General features: G+C 35.8%; 1 long non-coding RNA gene across 3 annotated transcripts in view; it reads right to left on the bottom strand.

The window, feature by feature from the left end:
• LOC145528894 (uncharacterized) overlaps positions 1-22,046 on the bottom strand; it is a 425,445-nt gene that overhangs the window by 198,896 nt on the left and 204,503 nt on the right. For all 3 annotated transcript variants that reach the window (XR_014070773.1, XR_014070771.1, XR_014070772.1), the window contains exon 4: positions 9,716-9,834. This is a non-coding gene — a long non-coding RNA (uncharacterized LOC145528894). The remainder of the gene's footprint in view (positions 1-9,715; positions 9,835-22,046) is intronic.

Raw genomic sequence — 22,046 nt, 5'->3', positions numbered from 1 at the left:
GGCAGTGACCAAAACCATCCCAAAGAAAAACAAATGCAAGAAGACAAAGTGATTGCCTGAGGAGGCTTTACAAATACCTGAGGAAAGAAGGGAAGTAAGAGGCAAGGGAGAAAGGGAATGATATACTCAACTGAATGCAGAATTCCAGAGAACAGCAAGGACAGATAAGAGGCCCTTTTAAAATGAACAATGGAAAAAATAGAGGAAAACAATAGAACGGGAAAGACTAGAGATCTCCTCAAGAAAATTGAAGATATCAAGGGATATTTCATGCAAGGATGGGCATGATAAAGGACAGAAAGTATAAGGACCTAACAGAAGCAGAAGAGATCAAGAAGAGGTGGTAAGAATACACAGAACTGTACAAAAAAGGTCTTAATGACCAGGATAACCACAATCATGTGGCCACTCACCTAGAGCCAGATATCCTGGAGTGTGAAGTCAAGAGGGCCTTAAGCATTACTACAAACAAAGCTGGTAGAGGTGACGGAATTCTAGGTGGGCTCTTTAAAATCCTAAAAGATGATGCTATTGAAGTGATGCACTCAATATGTCAGCAAATTTGGAAAACTCAACAGTGGGCACAGGACTGGAGATGGTCAGGTTTCATTCCAATCCCAAAGAAGGGCAATGCCAAAGAATATTCAAACTACCACACAATTGCACTCATTTCACATGCTATTCAAGTAATGCTCAAAATTCTCCAAGTTATACTTCAACAGAACATCAACTGAGAACTTCCAGATGTATAAGCTGGGTCGAGAAAAGGCAGAGGAATCAGAGATCAACTTGCTGATATTCACTGGATCATGGTGGAAGTAAGGGAATTCCAGAAAAAACATCTACTTCTGCTTCATTGACTATGTAAAAGCCTTTGACTGTGTGTATCACAAAAAACTGTGGAAAATTCTTGAAGAGACGTGAATACCAGACCACCTTACTTGTCTCCTGAAAAACGTGTATACAGGGTCAATCAGCAAGAGTTAAAACTGGACATGGAACATTGGACTGTTTCCAAATTGGGGAAGGAGTATGACAAGGCTGCCTATTGTTACTCTGCTTATTTAACTTCTATGCAAAGTACATCATGTGAAATGCTGGGCTGGATGAATCTCAAGCTGGAAATAAGATTGCTGACAGAAATATCAGCAACCTCAGATATGCAGATGATACCACACTAATGCCAGAAAGTGAAGAGGAACTAAAGAGCCTGAGGGTGAAAGAGGAGAGTGAAAAAGCTGGCTTGAAACTCAACTTTCAAAAAACTAAGATCATGGCATTCGGTCCCACCACTTCATGGCAAATAGATGGGGAAAAAGTGGAAGCAGTAACAGATTGTCCTTTCCTGGACTCCAAAATCAATGTGGACAGTGACTGCAGCCACAAAAGTAAAAGACGCTTGCTCCTTGGAAGAAAAGTTATGATCAACCTAGACAGCGTATTAAAAGACAGACATCACTTTACTGACAAATGTCCCTATAGTCAAAACTATGGTTTTTCCAGTAGTCAGGTATGGATGTGAGAGCTGGACCATAAAGAAGGCTGAACATTAAAGAACTGATGCTTGTGAACTGTGCTAGAGAAGACTCTTGAGAGTTCCTTGGACAGCAAGGAGATCAATCCAGTCAATCCTACAGGAAATCGACCCTGAATATCCGTTGGAGGAACTGATGTTGAAGCTGAAGTTCCGAAACTTTGGCCACTTGATGTGAAGAGCTGACTTCTTGGAAAAGACCCTGATTCTGGGAAAGATTGAAGGCAAAAGGAGAAGGGGCGGCAGAGGATGAGATGGTTGGATAGAATCACTGACTTGGTGGACATGAAGTTGAGCAAATGGGGGGAGACAGTGAAGGACAGAGGAGTGTGGTGCTCAACAGTCCATTGGGTAGCAAAGAGTCAGACATGACTTAGTGACTGAACAACAACAGCTATAACTCTCCTTTACAGGAGAATATAAAGGAATAAATCTACAAGGAGTAAATGAAATTAAAGTCACCATTAAACAAACACGTCAGTAATATTTGTGAAATCTGTCTCCCTATTTATATGTTGTTCAAAGCATCAGTTTGCTAAATTTAATGATTGATGAAAAATAGGATATCTGTATAATTTAAAGTATTTCCTCACAAAATATGTATTAATTATGAAGGAGGAAATATTAACATTGAACAGAGAAGACTCACAGACACCATTTAGCCATGTGATTAGAGTTAACATTACCAATAATAAGATATAATGCCATATTTTATTCCAATATATGATGTACTGAGAAGGACATAACATCACTTCTGCTATATTTTTGCCAAAACATAAAAACAATCTAATAATGAGAAAGCACTAGAGAAACACAAATTGAAGGATATTCTAAAAAATACCTGTCATGAGTTCTTCAAATGTGTCAAGAACATGAAATACTGAGGAACTATCACAGATTGAAGAACTCCCAAAAGCAACTAAATCCAATATGGGACCTTGGATTGAATCTTGGGCCAGAGAAAAGGATATTAGTGGAATAACTGGTAAAATTCTAATAAGGCTTAGGTATTGGTTAGTAATATGACATCATTGTTGATTTCTTATTTTTTTAAATTGAAGTATAGTTGACTGATGCTATTATTTCATTTTAGGTGTACAATATAGAGATTTGATATTTTTATAAAGTAACTACAAATAAAGTAATTGAAAAGTATTGGCTATATTGCCTGTGCTGTACAAATATATCCTTGTAACTTAATTTATTTTATACCTAGTAGTTTGTACCTCTTAATTCCCTTCACATATTTTGGCCCTTCCCCACCCCTCTCCCCTCTGGTAACCACTAACTTGTTATCTGCAGCTGTCTGCTTCTATTGTGTCATATTTATTCATTTGTCTTACTTTTTAGTTTAAACATATAAAATTTCTTGGTTTTAATAATTAAATGATAGTTATATAAGATGTAAAATTGTGGGAAACTCGGCAGAGAGTAAATGAGAATTCTTTGTATGATCTGTGCAACTTTTCTGGATGTCTAAATTAAGTAGAAAAAACTTTAAAAAAATTTTGCACTTTCCCCTAGTGATCATCTAAGACAATCCATGTATTTCAAAAAGTATTTCAATATGTATCAAAGTTAGTCAGTTCCAGGGGTGTGAAAAATGGTTTCAGTTAAGGTTAACAATTATCTCTGACTACCACAAGTAAAACTAATGTTCAGGTGAAACTGAAATAAATACCTGTAACTCAACACACACACACACACGTATACACCATCTGTTATTATGTACTACTCTTGGCTCCCTCATTTTCTGGAGGTTGGAGGAATGATAAGAAAGGATGCTCATGATCGACATCATGCCTTTTCCTTCATTTTTTTTCTTTCTTGGCTTCTTCCCTAGAGATGGAGGGTCTTTATATTTCTCCATCTGAAGAAACTGCCTTGGTTCATTCCCTTCTTCTACCTTACATGTCATTCACTTTCTCCTTTACTTGGATGAAGTAGCAAATTGTTGCAGGGAAAGAAACTCATAAAGGAGTACCTCTCAAGATGCACTGGGAAGTATTTAAATATATTACCTCTGGCACACTTATACACTGCTCTATACATTTTAATAACTAATGATCTTCCCAAGTTAGTTCCCCGAAGTTTAATTTTTATCTTCCTGGTTACACTGTTATGTACCTGAGAGCCAGGTTGGGTTGATCTCTTACACATCATTCCCGTAGCATGTAATAAACACCGACTAGTCAGTGTATATTTTGTTTATTGTTTGAAGTAGGTTAATCACAGATCATTTTGAATACAAAGTACTAAAGAAGCATGGGGTAATGATCTATGATGAGATGATTCTCCTTCCCACTTGTTTTTGAAAGTTTAGTTAATCCTACTAAAATGTTTGCCCATCACCAACTTTAAGTTTGCCACTTTGCCTTTCTGTACTATAAATGTTTTCAGCTATGGAAAGTCATCATATGCACCCTCTACTTAAAGACCATACATATCATAAATAACTTTTATGGGAAGATGATAAATAAAATGGAATAATATGTGAGAATATGATTAAAAAGGCTATTTATGATCTAAATCTTCAAGAAATTCTTGTTGATGTTTCAAGAAATTCTTGGAGAAAACACTATTTCTATCATAAGAATCCATCCTTTGAAATGTGAGCAAGTTAAGGGGAGTTTTATTTAAATCTAAGATGAAATCAAAAGATGAGTGTGGACAAATGGAGTAATATGTGTGAGGATTTAATGTGTGCGTGTGCTCAGTCATGTCTGATTTTTTTGTGACCCCATGACCTATATAGACTGCCAGGCTCCTCTGTCCATGGAGTTTTCTAGGCAAGAATACTGAAGTGGGTTGCCATTTCCTTCTCCAGGGGATCTTCCTGACCCAGGGATCGAACCTGCATCTGCTGCTTGGCAGCACTGAGCAGATAGATAGATTCTTTACCACTGAGCAATAGAAATATTTAACCATTACAAACATCACTACTTATAAAGAAGAAAAAATTGCCATTATTATGTTTATAGACTTAAACTTAGAAAGAGATGGTTTGTTCCTTACCATGATGAATGAAAAGTATAAGGTAGAGTTATGATTAAACTAAAATAAGGAAAGATGTTTGGACAGGCCAAGCTGTCTTCCAAAGGTTACACACAGTAAATATGCTAGACTGGATTTGAATCCAAGCATTCTAGCTCTAAAGTGCATTCTCAAACATTAACTTATTGAACACATGTAGATAAAGCCATTCTAGGGCTCAGAGGAAATACACTCCTCATTATTTAAGGGAAGTCTCAGCTTGTGCTACTGTGGTGTGAGGGCCAACTTAAATCTGTGGGTAGATTCAAACAGTGTTGATCATTTATTTCTAACAAGTTGCATTCACATAAAATAGAGAGTTTCCCATCAGTGGAAAATAGCTATAGTGCAGCTGTTCAAAGAGGCAATTTCAGTGAAATGGGTCTGAGATGGGCTGGGCAGAGTGACTCTCAGCAAACTCCAGAGGTGCAGGGTCATGTTGACTTTAGTGTATAGGATACCCCAGAAATCGGAATAGTCTGTATTGTTCCTCAGATTTGGTTCTGCCTACTTTAGATAAGACCAATCAAAACAATGGGAAATCTTAGGAGGACATTTCAGGTATGATCATTCTGAGCCAGTTTCTTGGAAATAGCATGGTATCTAGAGTCGTATTCAAAATGTAGAACATCATGCTATTACTTCAAGTAATTTTCCTGTTTATTTTTTATTTTTTTTCACTTATATGTTGAATTTTATTTTATTTATTTTTATTTTTTAACTTTACAATATTGTATTTGTTTGCCATACACTGACATGAATCCACCATGGGTGTACGTGTTTTCCTGTTTAAATAGTCATGTTTTGCTCTTCAGGTTTCTTGCTGAAAGTGGCTGATGTGTGTCTGAATAATACAAACAACTTTAAAAAGTAATTTGCTTACATTAATAATTCATGCAATGCAGGTGTTGTGTGAGAAGTTGGAAAAGAAAACTAAGTTAGCATCAAATTTTTAGGTTTAGGAATTCAACAACACACTAAATATCTATTATAATTCTCAGTCATACGCTTAAAAATCTACTGTAGAATCCTCCCAAAATGTAGTCTCATCTCCAGTTACTGTGTCCAGGTTTAGCTTAGGTTCATGAACTCATGTTCATTGCCCTGCAGGCCAAATGTCTGATCCCTTTTGATAGGAGCGTTAGTCTTCAGTTCAGTTCAGTTGCTCAGTCGTGTCTGACTCTTTGCAACCCCATGAATCGCAGCACGCCAGGCCTCCCTGTCCATCACCAACTCTCGGAGTTTACCCAAACCCATGTCCATCGAGTCAGTGATGCCATCCAACCATCTCATCCTCTGTCGTCCCCTTCTCCTCCTGCCCCTAATCCTTCCCAGCATTAAAGTCTTCACATTTGGTTAAACATAGATGGTACTAATGGAGCATGGCCATGTAATGGTGTGACAAGGAAAGTGGAAACCTACTCAAGATCTCTTTAAGAGATTTTAAAAACACACTCAAAGATTGCATGCTGGAGTGTCTGAAATATCTTAGAGCCCAGTAATAAAAGATGATGGAAAGTCTTAGGCTGTTTCCTTATTTATGAAAACTAGTGCTTGCCAAATTTTACACCCTGAACCCTGTGGCATTCTCCCCAAATAAATAAGTTTTTCTTTGTTCCTATGTTCATTCATTCAGAGGTAATTCAGTACCACTGTCATTAAATACATCCTTGCAAAAACTTGGGGAGATGGATGTGTATTTTGAGGTTGAGTTTCAAAATAATTGAGTTTAATGGTACTATAAAAGTAGAACTTTAATTAAAATATTATTCTTTCAGTATCAAGAATTATTTATATTTTTATTCAGTTATGTTGCATATAACATGCTATATTTAATACTTGTTAATAATAAAAATATTAGCAAAGGCCACAGTAACCAAATATTTGATAATTTAAATAGGTCTGTTATTAATTTGATGACATGTGAAGGTAAACAGAAAGAAGCATCTATAATATTACCTTCATATTCTATATTTTCATTGTAGATGTGAGCCATTTTCATATTATTAACAGGAATATTTTATTAAAGACAAAGTTTTTAAGTGACATGTAAGTATATAATAGAATAATTGTAATAGAAATATTTATATTTCTCAATTAATGTTGACAATAAGTGGCTACTTGATTTCTAAGTCCAAGTGTATTCTTTTCAAGAACTATTCTCTGTATGTACACTGAGAAAAGTTTGAAATTTAAAATGTGAATTAAAAAATAGTTATAGTTAATGTAGAATTGAAATAGTTAATCTCAATTGAATTAGACCAGTTCAGTCAGTCAGCCAATCAACAAACACCTATGATGTACCCACTACATTCCAGGCAGGGTGTGTGATGACAGGAATGAAGCAGTCTTTGAGAGACATGATCCCTACCTCCATGTAGCTAGTAATATAGACTGGCAATTTGACATATTTTACTGTATGCATTCCTTCTGTAGGAGTAAAATAAGGATTTGTATGTCTTACAATACACAACTGTTTAATAGTGACTTGTATTGCACACTGAAAAAGTATTTAAGGCTTTTTGAATTACAATTTTCTTTAGATATATTGGTGCCATGAAAAAGGCTGAAATTGTGCAATCTTTTCATTTTATAATTTTGAGACAATGGCAGTATTAAAACATTCATGTAACTTCCTACAGAAAATTAAATGTGTGAACATAAATTACATCATTTGAAAATTCAGGTTGTACTTGATTTTCTGGAGTGGCTGGTATATAATGAGCTCAGGCAATATTAATGTGCTCAGTGATAAAGAAGATGGTAATTGTGTACCAGGGGAATTTAGGTTGTATTTTGATGATGTGGTCAATTACTTGGCCTTTGTGAACATTCATGGAATAATTGGTTTTATTTAATAAGTCCATTTATGAAAATAACCACTGTTGCACATTGGTGCTTATCAAAAGCATTTTTTTCCCTTGAAGAGACTGTGCATGTATAGCATCAAACTACCAATTAATGTAATTTGTTTAGAGCTATTTTTCCTTCTGTACCATCAAGGCATTAGCTATCAAAGGTGAATGGTAAGATATCTAGCCAAAAAAGGGTTGTATGGCTATCCTAACAACTTAAACAAAGGGAGTAAGAGAGAACACGTGTTACAATTACCCAGATTTTTCCTTTAACTGAAGCTTTTAAACTAAGATTGATAGAAAACAGTGTTTAGGAAGAAATAATGCATACTGATTTATATAAAATGCTATTCGTGGTATTTTTCTTTTTGTATTAGCTTTAATGAATAGATACGCCTTTTTATTTTGTGGTACCCTACCATTAAATGATACCATCATTTTTTTCTACCTAAATAAATTCAAATTCTTGTCACCTACTATCTGTACAGGAAGATTTGAGACATTATTCCTAATTGAGATTTTTACTGAATATCTTTTAAAGATAAATTTGTTTTATTCTTTCACCACTATTTAAAAGGATTTTCACATTTTTATCTTCTAAAGGAATTGTCAATGAGAAACGAAAACTGCATAGACTATACATTAAAATCACTTTAGTTTTTAAGCTGTCATGAACTGTTTCAAAAAATGCTAAGTTGCTATTGTTTAATGTCTGTCATTTTATAATGCTTTAGAAGTTATCTATCCTGTAAAATTATTAACTGATGCTAAAATTGCCTTGTAAGTATTAGGACAATAGCAATTTTGTAACAGCTGGGACACTGCCAATGTAAGATAAGTACATTTTGCTCTGTAGATTCATAAAGTGCTTTGAAATGGTTTGTAACTGATGGATGGATGCATTTTCTAAGTGTAGAAAGCAATATTTTGTAGAAGGAAATGGCTTGAAAGCTGACACACATGCATGCAAATGCCATTCTCTTCAGTAAGTAATTTGCTTTTTCTTTCAAAAGCATAAATGGCATAGTTAGACACATTATTTTGTATATTGCACATAACAATACAAGATGCACAAAAACAGCAAGTACAAAACATTTCATATTGATAGAAGAACCCATGGCTGTGGTATATGATTAGCATAAATGTATACACACTGAAGTAATGCTTTCAGGATTAAAAAGTGAAACTGAAAAAAACATAGGTAAGTTCTACTAAACTTCAGGAAATGATAATATTGATTATGCCTTCCCTCTATTAATTTTGCTACTTGATTGGAATGCTGTATCATTTTAAATGGATATATTATATACATTTAGGATGGTTTAATATGGTTAACATCTCTCAGCTTTCAAAAAATAAGAGACAACAATATACTTTCCTGTATGACAAGTGCACCTATGGGACTAGTTTTTGTCAAGTTAAAATCATTCCTGACCATGTTGGATGTTTAAACATTTATATAGTTACTGGTGCATCCTGAGTACCTAGAGCAGACTGGTAGAGAGTAAGTAACCAATAAATATAAGACCAAGTTTGAATGAATTGTCTTTCAGAGACACTTGAATTAAAATCATTCAGCAGCTCTTAAAGAACTCGAGCTTTGGAGCCAAGTTGCTTGGGTTTGAGTCCTGTTATCAACATTAACAGCTTTGTGAACTTAGGCCAGCCTTTTAACTTTGCTAAGCTTTAGTTTCCTACTATACAGAATGAAGAAAATAACATCTACTTCTTAGAGTTATTATGAGGAACAAATGTGTATAAAGTGCGTTTGTGCAGTGTCAGGCACTTAGTCCCCCATACATTATGGCTTTTATTATTGTCACATCTCCATCATTATCCATGTTATTATTTTGTTTGCTGTATCAATACAGACTTATCTCAGTTCCTTAAAATGTCCTTAGTTTCCTCTTTTGATTAGGACAATTTCCATGAAAATCACTTAACATTAATTTCATTCATTAATGATGGTTGTGTACGGTTAGAGAGGAAACCATATCCTCGGTCTTTAACAAGATTTTACTTTTATTTTACTGAGGCAATTCTTTTTCCTCTGATATATATTTCATTCAACACATTCAAAGGAAATGTAGCAATGAATAAAACCTACTGGTTTGGGTAGTATTTTGGATGACCATAAGGCAAAACTTTCAATTTGTACTTTGGATATTTTTCTCAGAAATTAGATATTGGAACCTCTAGACCTCTTTGAATTGGTCAACATGAACTAATTGATTAATAAACCTGCAACTTAGTGAAATTCTCTACCTTTTCAAAAAATACATTCACTACTTACCTGGAAGATTTTGTTACAAAGATATGCCAGAGGAATGCTTTTAGACCAAAAGTATTTACATCTGAGTTATTTCCACACTTGAGGAGATCTCTGATGGGACTGCTTCATTGGAAAGACCCCTATATAAGAACAGAAAAAAAGATTGGTCCTTTATTTGAAAATCTTATAGACAAATTTTGAAGATTTCTAATTTTATGGATTTTTTGGAAACATGTAGCTTATTAAATAGCTATACTATTTCAGGTATAAAAATGTGTCTTCTCTTTCATCCATACAATTTCTTGTTTTAATTTGTCATGGCTTTAACTCTTGATGGGAATTCTGTGTTTTTATATATAGTTTTAGACCTGTGCCACTTAGTGTTTATGATATCACATGGGTTGATTATGAGTTCTCCCCCAGTCCTCTGTGCATAAAAATGACATGAGGGCATTTTCCTAACTAATCTATATCAGATGGGGTCATGTAACTTTCATTACCATAAGCTCAAATGTCAAAGGTGTTCATGACATCCATGAATATGGTCCTGGAAATGGGGCCTCAACCTCCTTTTTCTCTCTTTGATATGGACCCACGAAAGAATAATGTGATTTTCTGCTGGGACTTCTTTCTGTTTAGCAAATTTATCCAAGAAAGAAAGATTAAATTTCCCTTACAGAAGCTCTTTAGATTTTTCGTCTCAAAAGTCTGTCACTTACAGCCTGGCTTCCTCAGACATTTATTCATTGTAACAAACCATAGGTAGACTTTCGGCACAGTTGTCCAGCTATTGATACTTCTAAAAGCTCTGTGATCTTGTGGATAAATCTACTAGAACAACCTAAGTTTGTCCACACCTTTTCTCTACCTTGGAGTCCATAAACTGGAAGTGCCTTTGGGATAACCTATAAGAATACATAGATATTCGGACATACATAGCATCACCAACTCAATAGACGTTGAGTCTGAGCAAACTCCAGGAGATGGTGAAGGACAGGGAAGTCTGGCAGGCTGCTGTCCCTGGGGTCGCAAATAGTCAGACAATGACTTAGTGACTGAACAACAATAAGAATGCAACATAAACTCTTAACTGCTAATGCTTATATACAACTTCACTGCCATGTGGGTAAGTATTGGAAAGATGCTTAGTGGCAGATAACCTAGTGGGATAAAACCAGTTTTGTGTTCTGCCATTCCTTGTCTTTAATATATATCATATGACTTAATACCACTTTTGTGTGAATTGGATAAATGACTCTGCTATGAAAGACAAAAAGATAAATATTCTTCTGTATGTTGTTCTTGAGGTCTCAATTATCATAGATTTGCAGGCTCTTACAAACTGACCCTGCTCTGTATTTATTTTCAGGAAAAATAAGTAATATAATGCCACCAACCTGCTATTTTTACTCAAAAACATACCTTGAAGATCTTTTATCAGTGCACAGATTTCTGTATCATTCATTTTGACTGTTGCAGTGTTTCATAGTGTGGATAGGTGACAATTTGCTTACCACACTGCTCTTGATAGACATTTAAGTTATTTACAGTTTTGTGCTCTAAACAATGATCATGATGAACATCTTCATACAGGTCCTCTTGTGCATATGTGTGCCTTTTTATTTAGGATGGATTAAAAGAAAGTTTACTGGTTCTTACAGATTCTGCCAAATTTACCTTATGTGGGTCCTAATGCAGTGACTACAGTCCCTCTAAGAAGAGAGAAATTTGGACTGAGACACAGGAAGAGGTAGAGGTAGACACACTCCAGAGGTAGAGACTGGAGTGATAGATATTTCGACAAGACAAGGAATCTCAAGGACTGCAACCACTAGAAGTCAGGGAGAGGCAAGGAAGAATCATCCTTGAGAGCCTCTGGAGAGAGCCTGGCTCTGACAACATCTAGATTTTGGACTTCTAGCTTCTAGACTTGTGAGACGATAAATATCTGTTGCTTTGAATCATTTAAATTGGTAGTAATTTGTTATGGCAGTCCCAGTAAGCTGATACAATGGTCATTATTTCTGGGTAGGATTGTATTGTCGTCCAATGCCCAAAAGAGAACATCTTGGGTACTAGCAATAGATTGTGTTTTCCATTTTGTTTCTATGTAAGAGAGACCATAAAAGATGTGTGTTTGTGAATAATGAGACTAAAATGTTGAATTCTGACACACATAAATGTCAATTAGAACAGAAATTTGGAGGTAAGGAAGTTTCAAGGAAAACATTTACTTCACAAGTAAATGTCAAAAGAACTTCAATATTAAAACTATAAAAATATATTAGAAAATATCTGTAAATTTAGGTCAGGAATATATGTGATCCCTAGAAATAAAGGTTAACTGTCATAATTTTAAAAAGTGAGTATTGTAAGTTCTAATGCTAATAAGGATTTTGTATACAACGTGACAAAGAGAGTTTGTCTGTTATTTGCAGCTCTGTATTGACATTTTAAAAATCACTGAAGCTGAGCTTTACTTTCAATTGACTGTTTTAAAAGATTATTATATTTTTTCACTGAATCATTAAGGTCTAAAAAGCTGCCATGGGCCATTCTTTAATTACATGTCATTAATGCAATTCTACTGTTACTGAAGTAAAGAACTACACTGTCTTATGACTGACAATGTCAATATTTGAATGACCCTCATTACTTCTGAAAGATTGATGTTGTTGGGTTTATAAAGACACCAGTTTAAAGAAGCAACACTCTCTTCCTGGTTACTAGAGTGTGTTAGTAGCTATCAACAAGAAAGTAACTAGTAAGGGAATTTTTTATTTATTTTCAGAGTGCACAGAATATTCCAAGTTTTTATGATCGTATGTAGCCATATTGGATAATCCTGTCCTGTTCTAACTATAAAATTTTCATATTTAGGATTGTTTCTATTTGCCTAAAATTCATGTGAGATGGACCACCATTCTACTTTGTTTCAGGTACTTTTAACTTTTCCTTTACAATTCATCTCAGCCATAAAACTCATTAATCAAATTAGATGGGAGAAGACAAGCTTCCCATGGCTTGATCTTAACTTGTATTCATGATGATTAATCATTGTACAATAGCGATGAGGTCACTGGAAACATGTCATTCTTAGAGTCCACCATTTAAGTTCAAAGAAAGGAGTAACAGTATTAATAGTCTAGCAAGAAGACCTATAAAAATGGTTCAATAGTAAGAAACTCTAACTTTTTCTTTACAATGTATCAGTGATTAACAGTTTTCTTTTAAAAAATTAATTATTTATTTTAATTAGAGGATAATTACTTTACGATATTGTGATGGCTTTTGCCATACATCAACATGAATCAGCCACAGGTATATATGTGTCTTTCTTTTTTTCTTAGGATTTTTAGCTATTTTTTTCTACCAAGATACTTATCACTTTTAGATGTTTTTATAAAAGTTTTACATACGTGTATCCAATTTATTAAAACAATTTTTACATAATTCCATAGGAAGAAGTTTTACTATAAAAGTGATTTTGGTCCATGTTATCTTACATTAGTATCTTACATTTGTGTAGCACTTACAGATTTCAAAGTGCTAATCACTCTATTCTCAATTTTGCTGTTCTTTTACTTTTTGCTGAGAGATCCAAGAGTAACATTCATAGATGAGAAATAATTTTGAATAGACATGCAATTGACCACAGGCTGAATTACTTAAAATTTCTAACAAAATAAGATATATAATAAATCAAAAGCTACAGATGATGCACTTAACATCCATGCATTTTACTATATGTAAGGTCAACTACAATTTAAAAAAAAAAATCTATCCAAGATGATTTACCAATTAACAATTCTCAACAAAACTTGAATATGCAAAAATGAGAGATTAAAATTTATAAATTTTACCATTTATTATATATTCCCATTAAACACTTTGAATATGATGGTTTGATTTCCTTGCAGCATATGTCATTCTGAAATAATAAAATGAGACATTTGCTTGTGAAATAGCAATTACTGCAATTATTTTCATGGAGAGGTTCAGGGATATAAGGACCTTTGCAATGTGGTACTTAGGACCTCTCTAACTTATTTTTCATGCCTTCTCTGGATGATCTTAAATTACCAACTACACTCTTACATTCATTTATTCTTTCTACATCATCACGTGCCTTAACATTATAAAGGAACTTCCTATGCAATAACCTTGTCTTCAATCACACACCTTCTAGGCACTCTCCATTCCCACAACTCCACCGAGATTGCAGCCCAATATTCTCAGGTTCAGGGGGATCCTTCTCATTCTATACCTTGTTTTATCCCTCAGCAGAATTCAACGAGAATGGCTCTTCTCTCCTTAAAAAATTTCATCCCCACCATCACAGCACTTTGTCCTGATTTTCCTTTTGTCCATTCCTTCTCATTCTCTTTTACTAGCTCCTCTACCTCTTTTGTCAGTTTAAGGTGACATCTGCCACTCAATCATCTGACAGCTCCATCTTGGGACTTCTCCTGTCATTTTTGGAGACAGATACCCTTTGTTTGAATCCAAGACTTAGCACTTACTAGCTGAGTGACTTTGGATAAGTCTTTTATTCTTTCTGTGTTTCAGTTTTATCATCTCTAAAATGGAAGCAATAAATAGTACCTACTTCATAGAGTTATTGCATTAAATGAGATAATAGAAACAAAATGCTTACAATAGTGCCTGGCACTTAATACTATCTCCATGTTGATAACAACCAAATTTATATTTATTCTAAACACTGCATGTGGATTTCCAACAAATATTTTAATTGCCAATTTGATATTTCCACTTGTATGTCCAAAAGGCACATCAAAACTTACATGTAAAAATGGAAATCTTGACATCTTTCTTTCAAACCAATTTCTCTCCTTGTTTTGACCATATTATCATCAATTCAATTGCTCAAGTAAAAAGCTTTGGAATAATTCTTCATTCTTTACTTTCTCTTTCACATTCAATTCTTATTTGTTCTATCCTAGTAAATAGTTTAAACCCATTCCTTTTTCTGAATCTCCATTGCAATCAGCCTAGTCAAAGAGATCATCACTTCTTACGTGTTTTATGGACTAGCAAGTCCTCGCATTCCTCTCTTGCTCTTTTGGAGTTAATTTTACCTATCTGCTCAAATAATCCCTCTGAAACATAAATTATATTATATAACTTCATGCTGAGCACATGGATATTTCAATAAATATTTCTTGAATGAATGAATTGATATAATATTAATTAGGTAGCATAGAACCTTAACAGTTTGAGAAAAGCAGAGCTTACTGTCTTACTGTCTTAAGAGCTTACTGTGAATTAACAGAACAGGGTACTATGAGAGAGAATAACTAGGAAGTGGCAGGCATATGTAAAACCAGGTGGCTAAGGAAGTCGACACTGAGCAGGTGTATTTTAAATTGACAGTTGTAGACTGAAAAGGAGCTACTATGGCGATGTGCTGTGTGCTCAGTTGTGTCCAACTCTTTGCGACCCCATGGACTGCCAGGCTCCTCTGTCCATGGGGGTACTGGAGTGGGTTGCCATGCCCACCTCCAGGGGATCTTCCCAACCCAGGGATCGAATCCAGGTCTCCTGCATTGCAGGTGGATTCTTTACCATCTGAGCCACTAGGGAAGCCCAAGAATACTGGAGCGGGTAGCCTATCCCTTCTCCAGGGGAACTTCCCGACTCAGGTATCAAACAGGGGTCTCCTGCATTGCAGGAAGATTCTTTACCAGCTGAGCTACTAGCAAAGCCCCCTATGGTGATAGTTGTATGCAAAGAATTCCAGGCAGAGAATTTCTGGAAGAAAAAGGTCCTGTCTTGGGCTTCCCTGGTGGCTCAGTGGTAAAGAATTCACCTGCCAATGCAGGAGATGTGGGTTTGATCCCTGATCCAGGAAGATTCCATGTACCTTGGAGCAACTAAGCCCTTGCGCCCCAGCTGCTGAACCTGTGCTCTAGAGCCTGTGAACGGCAACTACTGAGCCAATGTGCCACAACTACTGAAGCCTAGAGTCCATGCTCTGCAATAAGAGAAGCCAGGGCAATGAAAAGCCCCTGCACTCCAAGTAGAGAGTAGCCCTGTTGACCACAACTAGAGAAAAAGCCCGTGCAGCAACAAAGACCTAGTACAGTCAGAAATATATAAACAAGCAAATAATTTTTTTAAAAGATCTTGCCTCTTTCACAAAACTCAGATGTCCAACGTGTCGGGATCTTTAAAGATTGTTGGGAGATTAAGCAGGGAACAGATCTTACTAGAACTGTTGTCTGATAGTGTGTGGTAATTTTTTATTAGCTATAATAAAACGACTGGACAGTTTTAAACAGGGGTATTACACAACCCAATTTATGTTTGCAAAGATAAGAACAGGCTTCTGTGTAGAAGGACTGGAAGGAAATTGTGCAAACAAGGTTGCTGCTGGAGAAGAGATGAGCAGAGAATAGTTAGATAGTTAGACAGTTACAGTGGACATACACTGCAGAGATAAAATCAGGTATCAAGATGACCTATTGATGTATGGCCATTTAGAATGGGGAAAGGAAGCAAGTAGAGTGAGTGCCAGGTCTCTAGCTTGAACTACTGGGTGGATATTGATGCTCGTTTATGAACTGGATGATGGAAGGTTATAGATTTGACCTTGGAGTTTAAAAGGGACATTTGCATTAGAGATACAAATTTGAAAATAATCAACATTTTGATGGCATTTATGAGCAAGAGAAAATTGAGATGGTCTAGAAAAAAAGGATGGAGAATAAAAAAGGAACTCCAGTTTTTAAAGCCTGACAGAAAGAAAGGGGCTATTAAGGGTGTTACCACATTTGCCATATTATTTTTTTACATCTATTTCTGGCATAGTAACTCCTCCACAATTGGTCTGACAAGCTTCTATTCATCATCTGTAACATAATGCTACCTCTCATTTAATAATGACCATTATTTAACCAACATTTACCAAGTGATTATTAAATACCAAATGTACTTTAATATGTGTATTGAATGCATTATTCCATTAACCCACATTGTAACAGCTTTGAGGTAGATATTATACTATTTTACAGCTGAGAAACCTAAAGTAACTTACAACTGATTACCCATGGAACTGGGAGTTGAGCCCAGACTGTTAGCAGTTACAGCCTATAGATGTAATTTCTACACTGTATCATTTCATATATAGTTAGCATTTTACTTTCATAGTGCACTGTATTTTATATATACATATAAGCATAAATATAACGGATAAAAATAATCAGGAATCTAAACAAAAATTTAAATTATATTTTCTTTGTATTTCTCCTTTGCTAAAATATGAGGATGTTGAAAGCAGAATTCATGGATTACTAAATTTTGTAGTTTTCAGGCCAACCATAGTGTCTGATGTACAATAGACCTAAAAAATACTTGCCTGGTTAAATGAATATAGATCCTGAAATTTTAGAGCCAGTTATTTCAAACTTTTAAGTTCTTCTATTTAATATCTTGTTTGTGTATCTATATATTCACTTGTTCAGTGTTAAAGACAGAATTCAGTTTTCATAAATGGAATTTTGAATCTAAGCTCTCAGTGAGTTTATTAGACCTAAGCTTTGCTGTGTGCATCTTATCCCTACCAAAGTTACTTTTTCCAAGATTACATCACCAAAATATCATGCTGGTTGTTTATTAAATTATTTTATGTAATTTGTTCTAAGTTGTTATTTCATGTAATTTGCTCAAGCCTATTTTTTTTTTTCTGGATTCCCCACCATTTTGAAGTAGTCTTCTATTACTAAGAATTTAATTTCATGCTGCTCTCAAGTATCTTGAATGGAGACCAAAATGTGTGTGACTTCTGGAATGGTAAAATACTAATTTTGTATAATTCACCAAAGATAACTGTGTTAAATGTTCTTTGCTGTAAAATGCAGTAGAAAAAAGATAAAGACATATTCTTTTAAGTAGTATTAATTCACCAAACTACCTTTTATTGTTAGAATTATGAAAGAATATAGCTTAAAATTGACTAAAATTATTATTGAATTAAAAGATAAATTGTCTCTTTTTAACAATGACTGGATTCTGCTTCAGAAAAGCTGACATCATTAAAATATTTCACTTTGTCAGGCAATTTCCGGTTTTTGTTATTAAGATGCTTTCACTGCTTTGACACACTTTAAGAATGCATACTGTTTTCAAAATAACTGAAATCAAAACACTCTAAAACAAAATGTTTCCATGCAATACAATATCACACAATCCCCAGACTATATCTATTATTTCAAATGTATAAAGCAACAACTTTTTTCACTTTAATTGCAGGACAGTTTTGCCTCCCTATTCTCCCCCAGGTATTGCAACTATCTAAACTAGAAATCATAGTTAGGCTATTTTTAGATATAGGGAGAAATCATTAACGGCAATTTTTTACTCTTTCAAATGGCTTTGATTTGGAAACAAATTTTAAGCTGAACAATCTCCTTATTTTTACCTAGTCTCCATTTTTGATACCTGAGCGTATCTATTCAGCAGTCACACTTCCACTTATTCAATCAAAAAACAAATCAGCCATAACTTAACCATTTTCTAAGTACACTTAGTGCCTTCCCAGAGGTGAGCTACTCCAGATTTCTAGTAGCCTCTAAATAATTACACCTCAGCCAGTTTTATCACTAGGGATATTGGAAGTCATTAAGTGATTTTATATTTTGCAGTTTAACGTGACTGATGATTTTACCACCATGTTGAATCTTTACCATTAAATCTCCTATGCAATGAATAGAAGGGCAAATGCCTTTATATTTCCTAACTTATTACTTGCTATTCTAGATTTTTCATTTCTTTTGTACAAACAATTTCTCATCCTTGTTATGAACTTTAGCCTCCCCATTTGTACAATCTATTGCTCTACTTTTGTTTAACTGGAATCTTTATTATTACCAACTGTTCAGCAAAATTTTTGGCATTATAGAATCAATTATCTTTTCCACCTACTTAATATCTTCAGACCTATTTTTATTACCAACATCACCTTAAATAATATCCACTTTCCATGTGTTATAGCTTCCATGGTGGCTCAGATGGTAAAGAATCTTCCTGCAATGCAGAAGACCCAGGTTCAATCCCTGGGTCAGGAAGATCCTGTGGAGAAGGGACTGGCTACCCACTCCAGTATTCTTGTCTGGATAATTCCATGGACAGAAGAGCCTGGCGGGTTACAGTCCATAGGGTCACCAAGAGTCAAACACAACTGAGTGACTAATGCTTTCATTTTCCATGTGTTATACTCCATGTCTGAGGTGGACAGCTATATTTAAGGATATTATTAACCATATATATAAGGTCCACTACAACGTACATTAGCTAATTTCTTCTTGAGCCACATCAGAACAATTACATTTTTATTTTTCAACAGCTTTTTATTTCCCACTGAATTTTCACCACAGTGAAATGAGAAATTTCTATAACCTTTAAAATCCAAGCTTATGTATTCTCATCATACATGTGCTTAGTCACTCAGTCATGTCCAACTCTTTAAGACCCCATGAACTATAGCCTGCCAGGCTCCTCTGTCCATGGGATTCTCTAGACAAGAATACTGGAGTGGGTTGCCATGCCCTCCTCCAGGTGCTCATCATACATAGATTGCAAAATATTTCATTTCCTGTTTTTAAGATAAAAGGCACTTGAAGTATATTTTGCTCTATACTACCCTCCATTCATTAAGTAATAATTATTTTTACATATCCTGTTTGTATCCTTTCTATTCTTGCCTTTTGCGCTACCTTGTTATGTGGAGATTAACTTGCCTTTTGGGAAGGCTGAGATCTGCTGCTAGTGTCCAGTAGGTGTTCTGTAGGAGTTGTTCTACATATGGATGTATTTTTGATGCATTTGTCGGGAGGAAGTTCAGTTCAGTCACTCATTCGTGTTTGACTCTTTGCGACCCCATGGACTGCAGCACACCAAGCTTCCCTGTCCATTACCAGCGCCCGGAGTTTGCTCAAACTCATGTCCATCAAGTCGGTGATGCCATCCAACCATCTCATCCTCTGTTGTTCCCTACTCCAACTGCCTTCAATCTTTCCCAGCATCAGAGTCTTTTCCAATAAGTCAGTTCTTCCCATCGAGTGGCCAAAGTGTTGGAGCTTCAGCTTCAGCATCAGTCCTTCCAATGACTATTCAGGACTGATCTCCTTTAGGATTGACTGGTTTGATTTCCTTGCAGCCCAAGGGACTCTCAAGAATCTTCTCCAACACCACAGTTCAAAAGCATCAATTCTCTGACACTCAGCTTTCTTTATGGTCCAGCTCTCACATCCATACATGAACACTGAAAAAACCATAGCTTTGTTTGCCAATGGACTTCTGTCAGCAAAGTAATGTCTCTGCTTTTTAATATGCTGTCTAGATTGGTCATAACTTTTCTTCTAAGAAGCAAGCGTCTTTTAATTTCATGGTTGCACTCACCATCTGCAGTGATTTTGGAGCCCAAGGAAAGAAAGTCTCTCCCTGTTTCCATTGTTTCCCCAATTATTTGCCATGAAGTGATGGGACTGGATGCCTTGATATTTGTTTTTTGAATGTTGAGTTTTAAGCCAGCTTTTTCACTCTCCTCTTTCACCTTCATCAAAAGGCTCTTCAGTTCCTCTTTGCTTTCTGCCATTAGGGTGGTGTCATTTGCATATCTGAGGTTATTGATATTTCTCCCAGCAATCTTGATTCCAGCTTGTGCTTCATTCAACCTGGCATTTCACAGATGTATGTTGCATATAGGTTAAATAAGCAGGGTGACAATATATAGCCTTATAGAAAGGACGTACTCCTTTCCCTATTTGGAACCAGTCTGTTTTTCCATATCCAGTTGTAACTGTTGCTTCCTGACCTGCATACAGGTTTCTCAAGAGGCAGGTCAGGTGGTCTGGTATTCCCATCTCTTGAAGAATTTTCCACAGTTTGTTGTGATCCACACTGTCAAAGGCTTTGGCATAGTCAATAAAGCAGAAATAGATGTGGGGAGGATGGTGATCTCCAAATCTTATTCCCTCACCATCTTGAAGGTCCTCCCTCATTTTTCCTTTTTAAACAGATATTATGAAATCTTTTCCTCAGCTATCCTCTCTTTCCTTTTAAAAAAGAATTATGCACTTAAACATTTAATTTATTTATTTTTGGCTGGGTTGGGTCTTCATTGTTGTGCATGGGCTTTTCTCTAGATGTGGAGAGCAGGGGCTACTCTCTAGCTGTGTGCATAGGTTTCTCACTGAGGTGGCTTCTCTTGGTGCAGAGCACAGACTCCATAGTTGTGCCTTGCAGACTCTAGAGTGAAGGCTCAGTCAGTAGTTGTGGCATACGGGGTTAGTTGCCTGGCTGCAATCTTCCTCGACCAGGGATCGAACCTGTGCCTCCTGCTTTGGCAGGTGGGTTCTTTATCACTGAGCCACCAGGGAAGTCCCTCTTGTTTCTTTTAAGGCTTGCTTCCTCCTTTCTGCATTATCTCTGTGTATAGTTATCATGTCTATGAAATTAAAAGATGCTTACTCCTTGGAAGGACAGTTATGACCAACCTAGACAGCATATTAAAAAGCAGAGACATTACTTTGCCAACAAAGGGCCGTCTAGTCAGGGCTATGGTTTTTCCAGTGGTCATGTATGGATGTGAGAGTTGGACTATAAAGAAAGCTGAGCACCGAAGAATTGATGCTTTTGAACTGTGGTGTTGGAGAAGACTCTTGAGAGTCCCTTGGACTGCAAGGAGATCCAACCAGTCCATCCTAAAGGAGATCAGTCCTGAGTGTTCATTGAAAGGACTGATGTTGAAGCTGAAATTCCAATACTTTGGCCACCTGATGTGAAGAGCCGACTCATTTGAAAAGACCCTGATGCTGGGAAAGATTGAGGGCAGGAGGAGAAGGGGACGACAGAGGATGAGACGGTTGGATGGCATCATCGACTTAATGGACATGGGTTTGGTTGGACTCTGGGAGTTGGTGATGGACAGGGAGGCCTGGCGTGCTGTGGTTCATGGGGTCACAAAGAGTCGGACACGACTGAGCAACTGAAATGATGAATATAATCTCCAAATCGCTATCTCCTGGTCTAAATGCTAGATGTGCTTCTTCAGTTATTTGCTGAATATATCAATATGACATATTTACTCAAAACTCCTAATTCATTAAAGCCTTTAAGGTCATCCTTTATTTGCCTATAACTTGAATGCTATTTAGATTTCACAGTAAGTAGCCCCTTTATGCATTTGACACTCTGAGTCAAATGTGACAGTTTCACCTTTCTCTAAATGAGTCATTTACTTTCTGTTTTCTTACACACCATCTTCTCCTTTTGAAACACTTTAAAACTCTTCTGGCTCTTCATGGGTGAGTGCATGTGCCTCCTATCTTGA

This window comes from Giraffa tippelskirchi, chromosome 12 (genome assembly GCF_054371585.1).
Source record: "Giraffa tippelskirchi isolate mGirTip1 chromosome 12, T2T-mGirTip1v1.2.pri, whole genome shotgun sequence".
Lineage (NCBI taxonomy): Eukaryota > Metazoa > Chordata > Mammalia > Artiodactyla > Giraffidae > Giraffa > Giraffa tippelskirchi.
This window is presented reverse-complemented; position numbering and strand designations above follow the sequence as displayed.